Genomic DNA, 20,978 nt, shown 5'->3' with positions numbered 1-20,978 from the left:
AAACTATTTTACATGTAAAAGGAGGAAAGTTTAAGCTTCCATGCAAATGTCTCATACGCATGAGAAGGACAAGAAGAAAAGAAAAGTGTGGAGTTTTAAGCAAGCTTCACGTAAACTTTATGTAAGAACCCAATAACAGACATAATATAAAAAAAAAAACAAACAACTTACCTTTCTTGCTCGTTTGTTGCTTACAGTTAATTTTTTTTGATGCGCCTATCTTTTGCCGCGCCTATCTTTTGCCGCTGCCTTTCGCTAGTTTCCTTCCTTCTGTTTTGGCCACCACCTTTTCCTTCTGTTTCCTGTCAGTTCCACGCTGCCAGGTGTGTTTGCTTTTTACAATTTTTCATTACTGCTCCGTGTTTCTGCTGCAGGGTGTTCTTTGGGTTTCTGTTCGTGTTTCTGCTAGAGTGTTTTTTTCTGCTTTTTTCTTGCTTGGCGCTACTGCTTCCAATTATTCTTGTGCTTACAGTTTCCTTTCCACCTTAGTTTTCTGGTTCTTTTTCTGCTGTGGTGCCTCCTCCTTTACTGTACGTCACTTCTTTCTCTTTTAGTTTTCTTTCATTTCTGTCTCGGCCCTCCTACACTTACTGCTTGCTTTTGTTTTCTGTTTATTGTCTCCTGTAATTTTTTTGTTTTTGCTGCCTTTTTTTTTTTTTGGCCTTTGCACGCCTCCATCAGCAACATTTGTTTTACACGTCCCAGCATGCCAATGTTTTTCACGTGTTGCAACGAACGAAAATAGCCCCCTTTTCACTTATTTATGCATTGCTTAAAATGGCTTACCACTTCTCCTTTAACCCGTGGAACCCATTCATTTTAATCAATGATCCAACAAGGTTGAACGGGCCTTTCCTTCCTAGCCATGTTTGGGCCTTCAACAAGCTTGTGTTTTTAAAAGGTTTTCTCCATTTTTTTTTTTTTCTGTTTTTGTATATATATATATGTATATTACCAAGCTTTTCCTTATATTTTTTATTAATTTTTATTTTATATTATTTATTATTTTTATATTTATTATATTTATTTGATTTATATATATACAAATTTTATTTATTTTTTTGTTTAATGGGCAACAATGGGCCTTTTATCGGGTTATTTTGGGCTTTATATGGAGCATTTAAAGAGTGGGCCCTATATTGGGCTTAAAAAACGTAGATCGAGCCCTGCAACAAACCCGAATTAAAAGGTCAAGTATCTTGGACAAAATTAAGTATTACAACTATCCCTCTTTGCATATTTTTTAGAATTAGGAATAATGTAAAGATATATACGATAATTTTGTGCAGAGGTTATTTCCTATGGACTTTTTTTATGAAAAGAAATTTTTTTTTTGCTGTTTTGTTGTTTTTTTTTATATTTAAACTAAAAATCCATAAATTACAAAAAATAATTAAACATACATAAGTTACAGAATGAGATGTGATCGAAATTGAGCCCTGAATTGAAAATAAAGATGATTGGGATTAAACTATAATAAAAAAATAAAAGATGACCAAGACTGCATTGTCAGTTAAAAAATAAAGGATGATTGGATTAAACTACACATCAAAAGATAAAGATGATTGGGACTGAATTGTAGGTTGAGAAACAATGATGACTAGGACTAAAACCACAAGTTAGGAAAAAAAGATAACCGAGATGAATTGTAAGTCAAAAAATAAGAATAACTGGGACTGAGCTACAAGTCAAGTAGAAAGAAATGATAAGGATTGAATCACAAGTCAAAAGATAAAGATGACTGGAACTGAGTCACAAGTCACAAATAAAGAAATGATTGAGATTGAACCATAAGTTAGAAAACAAAGATGACCGAGACTAAGTTGTAAGTTGAGAAACAACGATAAACAAGACTAAGCTGCAAGTTAAGAAATAAAGATGACCAAGACGAAGTCATAAGTCAAGGAATAAATATGATTGAAATTGAACCGCAAGTCAAAAAATAATAATAACTAGGACTAAACTGTAAGTCGAGAAATAAAAGACAATCGAGACTAAATAGCAAGTCAAGAAACAAGGATGACTAGGACTAAATTGTATATTAAGAAATATAAATGACTGAGATGAAACTACAAGTCAAAAATAAAGATGACCGAGATGAAGTTGTAAGTCAAGAAACAAAAGAACCAGAGATAAACTTCCTTTAATATCTTCTCTTGAAATATCTTCAACATAATTTATCAACACAATGTATGCAATATATGTTACTATTATAATGAATTTGAATGGTAGAAATGAAATCAATGATTTATGCCATGCGGTTCTTAATCATATTAACTCAATGCTCTAGATTAATTCAGCTATTTTAAACCCTATAAGTGTTGCCTTAATATCTTCCATCATGTTTCTTTCTCTTCTTTTTTTTTCTTAGCAAATACCTTCTATGACCTCTTCTTATCTTGAAGTGTCCTCTAAATGCTTTCTTTGGTCATTCCTCTCACTAATCAATTAATTCTTGCTTTCTTGTGCCATTATTTTCCATTCATCCTTGTGAGCAACACATGAGTCTATTATGGGCATTACCAATAATTATCCTACCCTCTAGTGACCAATGCAATGATTTCAAAGTTCAAAGTTGAGTATGGGCTTTAATCAATGATGAGAAATTTACTTTGGTTTGGAAAGGAAAAGATAAGTCTATTGAAATACAACAAATCGGAAAATTTAAAAGGTAGTCAAGGAAATTAAATATCATTTCTTTAAGTAATGAACATTTGATAAGTCGAGTCAACTCAAACCAGATCTTTTCTCAAAAACTCATTGCACTTGCAATCGTGCTAAATTTGAACTTTTATGACTAATCCTTGCCCCACAACTTATAGCTGATGGAAACTTACCCCCAGACTTATTCCTTGTCTCTGATTAGTCCAACTTTGTATCATTACACTTTGCGTCTATAGGATTTCCCTTTAGCTCCTCTTTCATTTAAGTTATCTTTTCAAGTTTTTAGCTTAAACAACCCCTTTTTTATTCAAACTACCCTTTTTGGGTTTTCAGTTCTAATCTTTTTCCATTGTTTTTTCTTTTCTTTTCTTTTTCATTTTCATTTTCATTTTCTTATTTTTATTTTATTTCTTTTTCTTTTCCTTTTCCTTTAGGCGAAATATTTCTTTATAGTATTAGAATTTACTAGAGTTGGCAATTCATCCCTATCCATTTCTGCTAAGAGTAAGGCTCTACTAGAAAATGCCTTTTTCACCATATATGGGCCTTCCTAATTTGGTGGCCACTTTTCTTTACTATCTTGTTGATTTGGCAAGATCTTCTTTAGAACTATTTCTCTTTCATAAAAACATCGGTGCCATAACTTTTTGTTATGCACCAACATCATCCTTTTTTGGTATATTTGGCCATGACAAAGCGTTGAGAGTCTTTTCTCTTCTATAAGGTTTAATTGTTCAAAGTGATCTTGAACCCAATCTGCCTCATCCAATTTCACTTCCATCAATGCTTGTAGAGAAGGAATTTTCACCTCAATCGATAACATTGCCTCCATCCTATATACTAATAAAAATGAGGTGGCCCCTGTTGAAGCCGAATTGATGTCTTATAGGCAAGTAAGGCAAACAGTAATTTTTCATATGAGTCTCCATATGTGTCACTCATATTTTTTAGTATCATTTTTATGTTTTTATTTGCAACCTCTACCACACCATTCATCTTTAGCCTATACGACGCTGAATAATGATGCTTTATTTTGAACTATGCACATACCTCTTTCATTATTATGCTATTCAAGTTGCTAGCATTATTAGAGATAATTCTTTCTGAGAGTCCATACAGCTTATTATCTCTATTTTTATAAATTTGCATACCACAGACCATGAAACATTAGCATAAGATTCTGTTTCCACCTATTTGGTGAAGTAATCAATTACCACAAAGATGAAATGATGACCATTTAAGGCTTTTAGTGTAATAGGCCCGATCACATCCATTCTCCATATAGAAAATGCCTATGGAGGTGCTAACACATGTAGTGAGAATGGAGGAGAATGAATTTTATCTACATAAATTTGACACTTGTGGCATTTTTTAGCATAATTGATGCAATCATTTTCTAATGTAGACCAGTAATAACCTACCCTTATTATTTGTCTAGCCATCATATGTCCATTGGCATGCATTCTACAAATCCTCTTGTAGACTTCTTCTAGCCTTTTTCTTGCCTCCACAAATCTACACATCTCAACAATATCTGATTTTAACTTTTCTTGTACAAGATTTCCCCATCGAGCATAAACCCTACTACTAATCTTTGGATAATCCTCTTATCATTCTCTGAAGCCTGCTTAGGATATTCTTGACACTTAATATACTATACAATGTCATAATACCAAGGCCAATGATCTATTTCTTCATTCACATTTGAAAAATGGGTCAATGAATCTCGTATTTGTACTCTAATGAGCTAGGTTCTCGTATTGGCATTTAATTTGAACATCATGGCTAAAGTAGCCAATGCATTAGCAATCTAATTCTTTTTTCGATGAACATATTAAAAATGGACCTCTTTGAACTGCTTAATCAAATTAGCTATATGCTTTTGGTATAACAACAATTTTTGGTCCCTAATCTCCCATTCATATTTTAGTTGATAGATTACCAGGGTTGAATCCTTATATACTTCTAATAACTCAATCTTCTTATCACTAGCCATCTATGATCCGATGGCACATGCTTCATATTTAGCTACATTGTTTGTGCAATTAAAATCTAGTCTTGCAATGCTAGGATAATAATTCTTTTTTAATGATATTAATACCACCCCGATGCCATGCCCTATTATATTGGATGCCTTATTGAAAAACATCTTTCATAACTTCTTCACAAGTTTTTCATCTTCATCTTCTAAGATTGCTAGTAAATCTTCATTTGAGAAGTTAAACTTTATGGGCTTATAATCTTTCATGGCCTTTTCAGCAAGAAAATCAACTATCACAACCCTTTTTATAGATTTTTATGACACATACACAATATCAGACTTTGACAACATGATTTGCCATCTAGCAATTCTACCAAAAAAAGATGGCTTTTCAAACATTTACCTTAGAGAATCTAACTTTGATATAAGCAAAGTTTATGATAGAGTATATACCGCCTAAGCCTGCGGGTAGTCCACACCAATGCATAACACATTGAGAGTATTTAGTTTCATATTCCATAAACTTCTTGCTCAAGTAATAAATAGCCTATTCTTTCTTGCCAGTTTCATCTCTTTGCCCTAATGCACAACCCAGTGAATTCTCTTGTACTGTTAAATACAAAATTAATGGTCTTCCTACAATGAAAGGTACCAACACCAGTGGGTTTGTCAAATACTCCTTAATCTTTTCAAAAGTACTTTGACATTTTTCATCCCAACTATCAGGATTGTTTTTATGTAGCAACTTAATGATAGGATCACATCTTGAAGTGAGTTGGGATATAAAATGAAAGATGCAATTCAATCACCACATAAAGTTTTTCATATCTTATTTTGTGTACAGAGCTTCTAAATTCTAAATGGCTTGAATCTTATTAGGGTCTACCTCATTACGTTATTCACTAATAGCAAATCCGATCAATTTCCCCAATTTAGCATCAAATGTACATTTGGCTAGATTCAGCTTGAGCTAGTACTTCACAGCCTTTCAAAGAGTTTTTTGAGATTTGCTACATGATCTTCTCCTTCTATAGACTTTGTTATCATATCATCCATGTACACATCTCTATCTCCTTATACATCATGTCATGGAAAAGGGTGACCATCTCTTTTTGAAATATGGCGCTAGCATTCTTAAGCTTAAAAAGCATAATCTTATAGCAGAATGTACCCCACATCATCACAAATGTAGTTTTCTCCATATCCTCTTGAGCCATTTTGATTTGGTTATATCCAAAAAATTCATCCATGAATGAGAAGCTAGAATGCTTCGTAGTATTATCCACAAGGGTGTCAATATATGGTAATAAAAAATTATCTTTTATGGTAGCCCTATTTAAATCCTGATAATCCACATACATTTTCACTTTCCCATCTTTCTTAGAAATTGAAATAATATTGGCTACCCATTCTAGGTATTTAGCTACTTTAGGAAAACCTACATTAAATTGTATCTTCATTTCTTTTTTTATTTTCAACAACATTTTCAACTTTATATACCTTAACATTTGTTGTACTGGTCAGTGTCTAGCTTTAAAGGCAGTTTATGTTCAACAATATTCATACTAAGCCCAACATATCTGATAAGACCATGCAAATATATCTACATATTTCTTAAACAAGTCCACTAGCTTTTATTTTTTCATTAGTGGCAATGAAGAACCGAGCCTGATTTCCTTCTTATTCTTCTCATCTCCTAAATTCAATAGGTCTATAGTCTCTTGATGATGCTTTATGGGTTTTTTTTTTTGTTTCATCCACTTTAACAATTTGTAAGGCAAATCGTAATCTTGAAAGTCAACATCATCATTAAACTCACTACTATCAATTGAATTTTCAAAATCAAATATGGCATTATTGTCTTATTCATCCATAATGTTTATTATTTAAAGATATGAAAATAGATATAATCATAAGGAAATACAAGGTAATTAGGTAAAAATAGGAAAAAATGTAAGTGACACAGAAAAGTGAAATGGGAAGATGATGTATGAGAAATACATTACATCCATTACTTAAAGTAGGATAATTAAAAACAAGCCTATACATTTATTGTCTATATGCTTTTGGGTAGAAGCAAATTGGAATTTAAAGTTTTAGATATTAAAAGGATAATAGCAATAAAACATCATTTTCAAACTTCTAATTCTAAAAAAGGAAAAAAAAAACATCTTTTCTTCTTGTAGCTCATTTACATTTTTTTTATATGAATTTGAGAGAAAGCTTTTTCCATTTCAACAATTAGTTTTCCTTTCTCACTTCTATTAATCCAGAATAGATGAATCTGCCAAAATAGAATGTCTCATACAAATAAAAGAATACCATTCCTCTAACATCTAAATCATGCCCTTTAAGGCATGCCGTTCTTTTATCTTTTTTCTCCATCGTCATTCTTATCATATCCGTAATAGTAGGCTTGAAACCTAAACCTTACCTCTCATTGTTTTCAATTGTGATTGATGCTTTCTTGATTCCTTGTAAAGATACTCTTAAACTTTTTCTAGCTCGCTAGCCTTTACCAATGGTTTGCTTGACTACCATGTTTATGGTCTTAGACAACCATGGCATAGGTATATTTGACCCTTCTCCAATGTATGTAGCACTTATTATCTCAAAAGCTCTAAACGAGCATTTGGGTGTTTCTTTGGCAGCCTCGACATAAAGAGTAGCTAGAGTTTTAGTTACCAATGAGTTTTGTTTGCTATCTAGATAAACTTGCTTTCCTTTAACAATAAATTTTACTTTCTGATGTAAGGATGAAAGTATGGCTCTTGGGTCTTTTAAGCAAATAGCTATATGAGGGCGTAATGTCCATAACCTGGAAATAAACATTAATGGTACATGGACCAATCTAAAATGGAATTTCAATATCACCAATCACGTCCCTTCATGCTCCATCAAAAGCTCTAACTATCATGTAGCTATTTTTCATATGTGACTGATCCACTGGTAACTTTGAAAATGTGGTCATAGGCATTTCATCAGTGGATGACCCATTATCAATAAGCATCTTAGCCATAGTATGAGTCTTACACTTAATAGTAACATGTAAGGCCTTGATACTAAGGCCTTAATACTACCTCATCCTTTAAGAAGTATCTTATGATCTTTAAAAGAAATAAAATTTGGGGCTATGATATTTCTCACCATGTGATTTACATTTTTTATAAAAATATTATGCTCAACATAAGCATGATTAAGCACTTTCAATTAAGCATTCCTATGTGGTTTCAAGTTTAGTAATAATGATAATAGGGAAATACAAGCTGGCAACTTATTTAACTAGTCAACGACATTGTACTCCCTATGCTTAATAACCTTGAGAAATTCACAAGGTTTGTTTTTTAACACAAGCTTCTTATATTGAACTTTTAGATTTGTCACAACAGGACTAGATTCTTTTTCTACTATAACCTTTTCTCTTTCCTTTGCTTTTCCTTTCCTAACACTTTCAAGCATTTCAAAAGTGTAACAGCGACCACTCTTAGTCATTTCTCCTATACCTGTTATATTTATGGTGCATTCACTTTTCTTATTCTTTAAGGCTGCTTTATCACCAAACCCTTGCACTTTCACTTCATAACTATGGTCCCATTGGAATGACTTATTACTTTTCTAAGGAAAGGGTCTAAAAACATAAATTGTCAATGGTACTATAGGAAAATGCACCTACTCTTCCAAAATCAATTTTGTTTCATCATCATAAAATATGGTGAGAGGTTTTGGAATGAAAGGCACTTCTAGCCCATCGCCTATCATACCACATTACTAACATCATCTTCAACATAAAATTCAATCACCCTTCATCTATCATCTGTTATATCACCATCTGAAACCCTTGGCAATCTTGGATCATATGCCCTATATTCTTTCCATGATAATGATAATCATGGTCATCATCTATATTGCCTTTGTCATGAATTATGGGCAAAATCATTTTTGTTTTTACCAAACAATCAAAATTCTTTTTCATTGGGGTCTCCACCTCATTGACTTATCTTTTCATTTTTTACACTTATCCATATGACACTACATTAGTATTGCTATTAAAATGATTAGGAAGAGGGTTTTTACTAATACTAGATTTAGATTTAGAGTTGAAATTCAATAAACCATGATTTATCAACTTTTGCACCTTATGTTTTAGAGTCGTGCAATTTTGAGTAGAATGACCAACTACACCATAATGATAATCATGTTTGGTAGTGGGGTCATACCATTCTGGGTATGACGACTTTAATAGCGCTACACTCTTAGGAGCAATAAGGTGACCTCTTATCAACTATGGATACAAATTGGTGTATGACATAAGGATAAGGTCAAACTGAGGTTTCTCTCAATTGTTATTGCTTTATGGGTTCTTTTGGTTTAAACTGGCTAGATGAGTTGACATTACAATAGTGAAACTTGCTAGTTATAGATTAAAGTTTGGTCTATATGGGGGCTATTGTGATGGTTGATAGTGGTACAATGGTTGGGTAGCTTGACTAGTGGTTGAATAATAGGCGAAGAACTTTGGTCTAGGGTTATAAGGGACAAATAATCGAAATAAAGGATTTGCCATAAACACAGCATGTGTCTCTTACTCTTTTTTTCTTGAGTTGACTAACTTCTTAGTGACAAAAGCTTTAGGCCTTTCAATCTTGCTAGTTTGAAAGGCATTCTTAATCATTTCTCCTAAAATCACCATATCAAAGAAATTTTTTATAGCATTTCCCACCAATTTGTCATAATATAAAGCCTTTAATATACTAATAAATAGCACTATAACTTTTTTTTTCAGTTAGCGGTGGTTGGATTTGAGCCGTTGCATCTCTCTAATGTGCATATACTCTTTAAAAGTTTTTATTAACTTTTTCTCATATTTTGTAGAGATAGCCTATCCGAAGCAATATCAATGACATGTTTATATTGAGCCATAAAAGCTCTAGCTAAGTTTTTCCATGTATGGATTTGGCTCCAATCTAATTAGACCTACTATCTTACAACTGATCTAGTTAAATTATCTTGAAAATAATGTATCAGAAGCTTATCATTATGAATATGACTCGCTATTTTACGACAAAACATCATAATATGAGTAATAGGACATTTGGTTCCGTCGAACTTTTCAAAATTGAAAACCTTTAATTTTGTTGGTATAACCAAATCAGGCACCAAACTGAGCTCATTTGCATCCATGCTCCCAAAAATGTCGATTTTTTCTATAGCCCTCAGCTTTTTTTTTCTAGTAGATCAAACTTATTTTTCATCTTAGCACTCACTACGAGCGTAGACATGCCACGTAATTTTTCTTGTTCAACAAGATCATTTAAATTTGGTATAATGATAGGATCGACAAGACTCGATCCTTGATTGACATTCACATGTACCTGAGGTTGACTAATAGAAGGTCCAACACCAATATAAGATTAAGGTTGACTAGCAAAAATGAAAGGTTGTGTGGTTGGTGTTTGCAAACAGATTCCTTAAAAAGTATGAATTCGAGGTGGAATGAAACCTGAAAGATATGCTAGTTCCTCTATATTAATCCCATCTCTTAATCTTTGTGTGATAGCAACTTCTTTGCCTTTTAGGGGGCTAGTTAACAATTGTTTTAACTTAGACATCTATGCCTTAATATTCAACTATATTTTCATCACTCTCTCTTATATCTCTTTCTGTGCCTTCTTGACCCTTTCAAACCTAGCCGTATTCTTTTCTTCCATAATTCAAGATTTAGAATGGGAATTATACTTGTTCTGAATTGCTTAAGTTGACTTCTTTGGCTTCGCTATTCTTGAACCTTTAATATTTTAATCATGAATTAGAACGTAGGTATAATCATTATTGTTATCATTATTAATGCTTAATTTTTGTGCAATTTGACTATTATTTTATCTTGTTCTTTAGTATCTCTTAGCAAAAATACTCCTAAAATCACAATTGCCTTATGTGTAGGTGTAAGTGAAAAAGATAAAGAATTTTGAACATAAAATGAAAGATTTTGGGGCTAGTGACCTTTATTAGTGTCATTTGGTCACATTGATATTTATGGAATTTTCTTTTCTAAACTTTTCTTGCTTGAATTTCTTAGTTTTATTCTCTTAGAGGTTTTTTAGCAAGACTTGTGATAGAAATACTCATTGAGTGTGGAATTTCTTTTACCAAAAAAATACATAAAAAATAATAAAATGAGTTGATGTGGCACAAAGAAATCATGTGATTGGTCAATGAAGTGCTTAGGAGGGAGTCTTTATTCAGTAAAAAAGCTAACCACTAGGGAGAAGAACAACTTAGGTATGTGCACCAAGGCTGATGCACCAGTAGAGAAAAAAATCAAGTTGCAAGCTCTAGGTGCACACCATCCAAAAGTTGTAGCACCTAAGGTCCCTCCCCTCTAGCTATAAATAGGGGGAGGGCCAACCTTAGAGCAAGAAGATATTTTTTAGAAGCTTAGGATTTTAGGTTTCAATTATTTCTTGTTTTTCATGCTTCCAAATAGTTTCATTTTCAACTTTCTTAATTGCATTTTATTGATAAATTTTCATGATTCAATGTACTTTCACATGATCTTTCCAAAGCTTGCAATAAAATTTGAAGAAGTACCTATTAACTAGTTTAAACTAGTGCACATATTGATACTTTCCTACTTGTTTGATGAATTGTTTATGTTGAAATTTTTATTTCTTGTTACAGTGGAACCTATCCAAAATTAGTTAGATCTTGATGAGATTTTGTTTTTGTAGGTTCTTAAGATCCAAAACACTCATCATATCTTAAATTTAGTTGGAAGTAGAAGCAATTATTCCAAAGCAAAGCTGTTTGGTGCTAGGCATAGAATCTAGCTTCTTTTGGTGTGATTCTGGTTATTTCATGGAGCTGAGTTTATTCCTTCTTCATTTTAGATATATTGCTTTATGTTTTAGTTGATAAATATTGGTTAATTCTATTAATTTTCTAAAAGTCAGTGGCTGTTTGGATTAAATAGCTGGGAATACATTTTGTTTAATGTCATGAGTTCATTGTTCAAAGTTGGAATGTTGAGCCAAATTTTCACATAGTTCTTTTGATTTGTATGTTGATTCTTGTTGAATATGTGTTAATGAAGATGTTTGTTAACTTGTCTAGCAAATTCTTGAAGCTAATGTTCATATTTTAATTTTTTTTTCCTGAAGTTGGTGTGATTGGCTCATGCATGCAGTGAAATAGTTTTTGGTCAAGCTAATTCTCTTGTTATCACATTTGTTGCTTTACTTTACTTTTGCAACCTAGTTTTTTAATGGTTCTTATAAAATTTTATGTAGATATATTGTCATTTTTTTAGCTTATGAATACTTTATTTTGGCATTTCATCCACTTTTCACACACACTCCTATTCATGCAGCAATACACATGAATTTCAATGGCTATTTAGGTCTTCCTTGCCTTTGCATGTTAAATTTTAGTTACTTTTTTGGCTATTCATTCAAGTTCATTTAGCTTTACGTCATACTTACATTATGGAAATTCATATCATGTTTAATATTTGAAGCATGTTTCTTGCAATCTCATGTTTGCATCTTAGATTTCCATAAAACTGGTACTTAGTTTATGTAGTTTAGTTTTCATGAATAATTGCATGTAATTTTGCATATAGGAGATATACATATATAGTTTTTGTGCTTGTGCATTAGGTATAAAATTTATTTTGGTGTGTATATATTCTTGTTGGCAGCACACGTTCTTTGTTGTCATTACTTATTCTTGTTGGCGGCACATGTTTTTGTTGATAGTACTTGTTTATGTTGGTAGTATTGCCATGGTGTGATGTTCAAGCTTCATTGTTAATTTGATGCATTATGAATTTGCTTTTTTTTCTTAGTTTTTGTCTAACAGTTGGGTAATACATTAGTTCATTTAGATTGAGTCCTAGGGGTTGAAAAATCATTTTAGGTTAATTTTCAAAAATTATTTTTTTTCTTTTTCTTTTTCTTATTTTAGGACTTAGGTAATATTTTCAAGTACTTGTATCATTTCTTTTTCATTTTAGATTACTTATGGTATAATTTTAATTGGAATTTTCTTTGTTAAACTTTTTCTTGATTATTTTCTTTATTTGGTTTTTCATAATTAATTGTAGAAAAGTATTTTTTTAGAAATTGATTGATGGAACCAACTTTAAACAGTATATAGGGATAAACGGTACTTAGTTTAGGAACCTCTGTTAATAATCTTTGAGGGATCGATACTCAAACTAGCTAGTCTCTATTATTACTTGATGGCTTGTGCACCTGTAAGATTTTCCAATCAAGTTTTTGGTGTCGCTGCCCAGGATTAGGTCTAAAGAGTCTAGACTAATATCAACTTTCACCATACTCTATTTAGATTGGTTCACTTTAGTGTACATACTTTAGGTTAGAAATTAGATTTGTTTTGATTCTAGTTGTGCATACTTAGAGTTTTATTTTTAGAGTGGTTTACTAGGTTTAGTGTTCTTGGGGCCCATGTATGCACTCTATTAGGAATCATAAGTTGAGGCTGCTTGTAGGAGGATTAGAAGGGAAAAACAAATTGATCCTACTATCACCATGGCTGAGCAAGACATTAGAGCCTTTAAGGATTATGCTGAGCTTGATCTTCATAGTTTTCAGCTTGGTATTATGAGGCCAGCCATATAAACTAATAATTTGAGATTAAACTTGCAATAATCTAGATGATGCAGTAGTCAGAGATATGATACATTTAAATATAATGGTGTTACTAAATATGCCATAAAGCTTAAGTTGTTTCCATTTTCCTTTAGAGATAGAGCTAAAAGTTGGTTAGCCTTAATGCCACCAGATTCCATCACCACTCGGGATGATTTAGTGTAGAAATTCATAGCTAATTTTTTCTCTGGCCAAGACAGCCAAGCTTTGGAGTGAAATTACTAAATTTGCCTAGCATGAATCAAAGACCTTATATGAAACATAGGAGAGATACAAGGAGCTTTTAAGGCGATGTCTACACTATGGACTACTAAAATGGCTTGAGATCCAGATATTTTATAATGGGTTAGTACCTAATACTAGACACTTTTAGATGCTACATTAGGAGGTGCTTTAATGAGTAAGACTTTTGACATAGCTTATGAGCTGATTAAGGATAAAGCGACTAATAATTGTCAATGGTCCAATGAAAGACAGCATCTTAGGAAAGCTTTAGAGGTATACGAGCTTAGTAAGCTTATAGCGCTTAGTGTTAAGGTAGATTCCCTAGCCAAATCTATAGAATCTTTACATTGTAAGGTTACACCCCCATAGCCTAGTCCTAGTCATTCCAGGTTGACTCATACCTATAGTTTCATAGCTATGTGTGAGACATGTAGCGTAGGATACCTAGGAGAGTAATGTTCAATTACACATTCAAACTTAGTTTCATTTGTAAGATAGAATCAGAGGTAGTCCAACAACCCTTATTCCTCCACACACAACCCATACTGGAGGAATAATCCTGTTTTCTCTTGGAATCAACAGCAAAACCATCATTCCACATCTTTTTAGCCTAGTCAAGCACCATTACCACCAGTACCACCACCACTACAGCGTGCTCAATTTCTTAAACCACCTCAACCACTTGGCTTCTAGCCGTTTCTTTATTAGCAATAGTATTCATAGCAGTACTATACACCTTTATATCCATCTATGCCACATTCAAATAAAAAGACTTCAATTGAAGATCTTTTAAGTTCTTTCATTAGAACTTAAACTTCATTTATGTATACTAAAAATATAATATTTTACAACCAATTGCATCCATAAAGAACTTAAAAACCTAGATTGCTCAGCTAGCTACTCTTTTAAGTACCTTATTTCAGGGTACCTTACCTAATAACACGTAGGTTAACCCTAGGAGAGGTGAAAAGAGCACTGTAAAGCAATCACCCTTAGGAGTGGAAAACAAATAGCCAATGATTGGGTCCAAGTATGTTTTAAGGATAAAGATGATTAGGGGTTTGATAATGATGAGCTTGGTAAGAACTTAATTCATAATGGTGAGGAGGGTAAAAAGAATGATGAAGGTGTAGTTCTTGTTCACACTTAGTACCATAAACATTATCCTCTAATGCTTTACTGAGTTCATCTAGGCCTACTCTTCCTATAGTTGAGCCATCTAGGCCTTATATTCTTTTCCCTCAGCAATTTCATAAGTAGAAATAAGAGAAGCAATTCTCAAAATTTCTTGAGGTATTTAAAAAACTGCACATTAATATTCTATTTACAGATGCACTTAAATAGATGCCTACCTAAGTAAAATTTATGAAGGGCATTTCTTTCATAAAAGGAGGCTTGAGGACTATAAGATAGTTGCACTCACTAGTGAGTGTACATTAGTGATTTAGAGAGGACTACCTACTAAGCTCAAATATCCTAGTAGCTTTACCATTCCTTATACCATAGGTAGAATGCCCTATGATAAAGCCTTATGTGATTTTGGTGCTAGCATTAACTTGATGCCTTGATCTATTTTAAAAAAATTAGGCATAGGAGAGGCTAAACCTACCTCAGTTATTGTTTAGCTGGCCAATGGGTCATTGAAATACCCTAAAGGGATAGTAAAGAATGTTTTGGTCAGGGTAGAGAAATTTATTTTCTTGCTGATTTTATTGTGTTGGATAAAAAAATACATCGAAAGATCCCAATTATTTTAAGGAGAACATTTTTAGCCATAGAAAGGGTATTGATAGATGTGTAAAAGGGTGAATTGACTATACGAGTACAGGATCAAGAGGTCCAATTTTAATTTTTTTAAGGCTTTGAAGTATCCGAATGATTTGAGAAGTGTTCTAGGGTGGAGATAGTAAATAGCTTGGTTCATGAAGTTTTTAACCTAAAGCATTTGGTATCGTAATTCAAAGATTCTTTTTTTATTGATGAGGTAAAGGATATGGATTTGAGTGAGGATGATGATGATGATGCAATTTTGACGATCTTTATCATTTGATAAACACCACTTCTTAGTGTTGAGCCTTTAGTAGACATAGGTGCTCTACTTAGAGTAATTAAACCTTTTGTGGTGGACACATTAGTTCTAGAGCTTAAACCATTGCCCTTACACCTTACGTATGTTTACTTAGGTGAATATGATACTTTGCCTATAATCATAGCATCATTTTTAACTGCTGATTAAGAGGCACTGCATCTTTCGATCTTACATGATCATAAGATAGCTATAGGTTGGTCTGTTGCTAACATTTGAGGTATTAGTCATCTTTTTGCACACTCAACATTTTGATGGAGGATGGATTTAGGCCGACCATAGAAATGCAACGAAGGTTGAATTTGGCCATGAAAGAAGTGTTGTAAAATGAGATTATAAAATAGTTGGATGTTGGAATCATATATTTGATTTTAGATAATACATGGGTTTGCTTGATTCAATGTGTGCCTAAGAAAGGTGGGATGACGATGGTACAAAGTGAGAATAATAAAATGATCCCCACAAGGACTATTACTGGATGACGGGTTTGCATGGATTATCGAAAGCTAAATAAGGCCACGATAAAGGATCATTTTTCTTTACCTTTTGTTGATCAGATGTTGGACCGAGTATCTGGACATGAGTATTATTGTTTCTTGGATGGATTTTTAAGATATAATCAAATAGCTATAACACTTAAAGACTAGGAGATGACTACTTTTACCTACCCTTTTGGTACCGTTACCTTTAGGATAATGCTTTTTGGACTTTGTAATGCACCAACTACCTTTCAAAAATGTATGACGGCAATTTTTTCTAATAGGATAGAGGATTTCCTTAAGGTGTTCATGGATGATTTTTTGGTCTTTGGTGATAGATTTGAAGATTGTCTTGATCATTTAACTTGTGTTTTGACTAGATGTGAGGAAACTAACCTAGTGTTGAATTGAGAGAAATGTCATTTTATGGTTGAAAGGGAATAATGCTAGGTCGTAAAGTTTTTGTCACAGGCATTGAGGTTGATAGAGCTAAGATCTAGGTGATAGAAAGATTACCACCTTAAACTATAATTAAGGATATTAAAAGTTTTCTTAGACATATAGGATTTTACGAAAATTTATTAAAGACTTTTTTAAGATTTCTAAACCTTTGTACAGGTTATTGGAAAAGAAGGTGAAGTTTAAATTTGATGATGACTGCTTGTATGCTTTCTAAGCACTTAAAGAGAAATTAGTTTCTGCTCTAGTCGTTACAGCACCTAATTGGTCTCTACCATTTAAGCTTTTGTGTGATGTTAGTGACTATACAGTAGGAGCTATTCTAGGTTAAAGATAGGAAAGTAATTTCAATCTATATACTATGCAAGTAAGACTTTGAATGGTGCTCAATTAAATTATGCTACTACTAAAAAGAGTTGTTAGTGGTCGTATTTGCTTTTTTATAAGTTTCACTCTTCTCTCATAGACTCCTAAGTTATAGTTTACACTAATCATGCTATAATTACTTATCTTATGACTAAGAAAGATGCAAAGCTTAGGTTGATTAGGTGGATTCTCCTTCTACGAGAGTTTGATTTGGAGATTAAATATAAGAAAGGATAAAAAAACCACGTGGCTGACCATCTTTCTAGGTTAGATAATGGCAGCATTAATAGTGATTAAGCATTGGTGAGACTTTTTCTAATGAACAATTGATGACATTTTAGCATAATACTTTACCTTGGTATGCTGACTATGTCAATTTTATTATTAGTGAAGTTTTACCCCTAGATCTATCATTCAACCAAAAGAAAAAGTTTTTGCATGATGTTCGGAATTATTTATTGGATGAGCCCTACTTTTTTAGGCAATGTAAAGATCATATTTTAAGGAGATGTGTCTCAGTGAAAAAAATTGATGATATACTAAGACATTGTCATGCTTTTGATTTGGTGGACAATTCTGGAGAATACAAAACTGTAACTAAAGTACTTCAATCGGGATTTTATTGGCCTATTTTGTTTTAAGATGTACATTTGTTTGTTCAGAAGTGCGATTGATATCAGAGAGTTAGGAACATATCTTAGAGACATGAGATGCCCTTAAACCCAATTTTAGAGGTTGAGATATTTTATGTATGGGGTATAGACTTTATGGGACCTTTCATTTCTTTTTGTGAGAATTATTATATATTGATGGCTATGGATTATGTTTCAAAATGGGTTGTGGCAGCAACTTTACGGTTGTGGCAGCAACTATACCTACTAGTGACACTAGGGTAGTTCTTAACTTTTTTAGAAAGAATATATTTTCTAGATTTGGGACCCTTAGAGTCATCATTAGTGATGAGGGATCCTATTTTTTTAATAAAGTGTTTGATGCATTAGTAGCAAAGTATGGGGTCACTCAAAGGTTGCCATGGCTTACCATCCATAATGTAGTGGTCAAGTAGAAGTGCCAAATAGAGAAATCAAGTCCATACTTTTAAATTGTGAATCCAAGTTGTAAGGATTGGTTTAGGAGATTACATGATGCATTGTAGGCATATAGGACCATCTTTAAGACTCCGATTAGGATGTCACCCTATCAACTAGTATATGGGAAAGCTTGTCATTTGCCAGTAAGTTAAAGCACAAGGCATATTGGGCTATTAAGAATTTGAACTTTGATTGAAATGTTGTAAGTGAGAAATGACTTTTATAGCTCCATGAGCTTTATGAGTTCCGATTATGTACCTATGACAGTGCTGAGTGTTTAAGGAAAAAAATGAAAAAGTGGCATGACAAGCAAATATTAGGTAAGACATTTGAGCCTGATCAACATGTGTTGCTATTTAGTTCTTACTTAAAGCTTTTTCTAGGGAAGATTAAATTGAGATGGACGAGCCCATTTGTGGTGACACGAGTTTTTCCTTATGGCATTATTGAGATTATGGATGAAGTGAAAATGTTTCTTTTATAGTGAATGGGCATAGATTAAAGCACTATTATGGAGGAGAGGTTGTGCGAGTGATAGAAGTAATTCATTTTCGAGATTGATTCTCTTGACCTCATAATCTAAGCTTTTGATTTTAAAGAAATTGCTTTTTGGGAAGCAACCCAAGTTTTATTTTTCATATTATTTCTTTTTATGCATGATTGTGTATATATGTGTTTGCATGTCATTTTTTTTTATATAATTGAGTTTCATAGTTTGTACATAATTATTTTATATTCATTTAGTTTTTGTACATATTGATGTAGTTTCTTTGTGTAGTTGTTTTCTTTATTTGCAGGTTGAAGATGAGCTTAAAGTGGAAACACTAGTTTCAGCCAAAACTACATGGGAGACTCAATCACCATGCCTCTATAATGATAAGGGAGTTTCTTTATTCTTCTATTTTGTGCTTAGTGCATAATGTTTACACATTGAGAACGATGTGATGTTTAAGTTTGTGGGTATCAGGGGAATTTTTGAAAATCTTTTGCAAAATTTTTTGAATTTTCCTTAATTTTTGCTTTGAAATTCAGCTTAACATGTGGAAGCTTGAATCATTATTATGCTTTCTTTGATTAGTTCTTCATGAAGCCAATGATAGGTATTAATTAATAATGAATATAGCTTTAGGAAAAGATTGAATGTGTGTGAAGTATGAGATGATGCTTAAGCTTAGAGAATTCTTGAATATAGTATTCATTTATGAGTGATGCTTTAAACATTGAAATGCATTTTTTTATCTAATGTTGATTATGTGAGCATGAGATTGTTTTTGAATTGATCTTTAGAGTTTTGTTTCATGATTCTAGAATTTGTTTTGATCATTTCTAGAGGTGAAATCCTAGAGAACACATGATTTGGGAAATGATATAAGTCATCTTTGGATCGATTGAGTCTTTCAAGCCAACCTTGATATAATATTTCCATAGTCACCCCATTTGAGCCTTATGATGCCTTTTCTTTATTTTGAAACCACATTACAAACCTACAGCCTTATTTTGTATATTTCTTTTTTTTTTTTTATCCCTTACCCTATATGTTTTAGGACATTCATGCACCATTTGTAAGTTTTACATTAGTAGGGAGGAAGAATGGAGCTTGGAAAAAGAATGGGAAATTTAAAAAAAAAAAAAATCAAGTTGGCTTGTAAAAGAAAATATAAAAATAAATAAATAAATAAACCACAAGAAAAAGTAAAGAAAAAACAAAAGCAATAAAGTGATGAAAAATCAAAGAAAAAAAAGAAAAATGGGTATAATCAAAGTTTAGGGGGTAATTCTTCAATCAAGCTTACTTTATTTACCTTGAGAGCTCAATGATGAATGATCCTAGACATGTGATGTATTATTAGGGTACTTGAGCCTAAATGACTTTTATCATACCTTAACCCTAACCTTATATTACAAGCTTACTAAAGTCCTAAATAATCCTCAGTCATGTGTTTATCTACATTAGTAGAGGGAGATGTGATAAGCAAACTTATGGAACATGAGCATGCTTTATTGATCATTGCTATTAATGTCTTATGAGTTGCATAACATTACTAGATTTCATGAAAGAATATGTAAAAAGTGTTGCTTACTTGTGGAACCTTAGTTAGAAATGATCTCAACCTAGGTAGATTCTTGTACAATAGCACTCATCCATGATTTTACTTTAGTTACATTTACTGCTCAATCGATGAGGTATAATGTTGAATGAAGTATTGGAAATATAATGTGATTCTTGCTAAATCTTATTTTGCTTGAGGACAAACAAAAGTTCAAGTTTGAGACTTTTATTGCATTAAAAATTTTAGCTCTTTAATGCTTAATTTTGGTGCAATTTGACTATTATTTTAGCTTGTTTTTTTGCATCTCTTAGCAAAAAATACTCCTAAAATCATAATTTTTTATGTGTAGGTGCAAGTGAAGAAGATGAAGAATTTTGAACATAAAATAGAGGGTTTTTGGTCTAGTGGCCTTTATTAGTGTCATTTGGTTACATTGATATTTATGGAGTTTTCTTTTCTAAACTTTTCTTGCTTGAATTTTTTAGTTTTATTCTGTTAGATTTTTTTTCAGCAAGACTTGTGATAGAAATACGTATTGAGTGTGGAATTTCTTTTACAAAAAAAAACATAAAAAATAATAAAAAGATCTGATGTGGTACAAATGAAGCATGTGATTGGTTGATAAAGTGCTTAGCAAAGAGTCCACATTCAGTAAAAGAGCCAAGCACTGGGAGAAGATCAACCTAGGTGTGCACACTTAATGCACTAGTAGGGAAAAAAATCCAGTTGCAAGCTCCAGGTGTGCACTATCCAAAATTTTTAGCACCTAAAATCCCTCCCCTTTGACTATAAATAGGGGGAGGGCCAACCTTAGAGCAAGAAGATATTTTTTAAAAGCTTGGGATTTTATTTTTTGAATTTTTCTCTATGTTTTCTGTTATGTTTTCCAAGCTTTCAAAAAGTTTCG

At 32.5% G+C, this 20,978-nt stretch overlaps 1 non-coding gene and 1 pseudogene across 1 annotated transcript; one reads left to right on the top strand and one right to left on the bottom strand.

Annotated features, from left to right (window-relative positions):
* Nucleotides 1-13,194: 13,194 nt before the first annotated feature.
* LOC149514256 (uncharacterized) lies at nt 13,195-18,216 on the top strand (annotated as a pseudogene).
* On the bottom strand, nt 13,517-13,623 carry LOC149514257 (small nucleolar RNA R71). The gene has a single exon (XR_016328875.1). It is a non-coding gene; the product is annotated as a small nucleolar RNA R71 (small nucleolar RNA).
* Nucleotides 18,217-20,978: the final 2,762 nt, after the last annotated feature.

This window comes from Durio zibethinus, chromosome 16 (genome assembly GCF_047325235.1).
Source record: "Durio zibethinus cultivar Kanyao isolate XHJ-2024 chromosome 16, ASM4732523v1, whole genome shotgun sequence".
Taxonomy (NCBI): domain Eukaryota; kingdom Viridiplantae; phylum Streptophyta; class Magnoliopsida; order Malvales; family Malvaceae; genus Durio; species Durio zibethinus.
The sequence above is the reverse complement of the archived record's forward strand: the minus strand, read 5'-3'. Positions and strand labels throughout refer to the sequence as shown.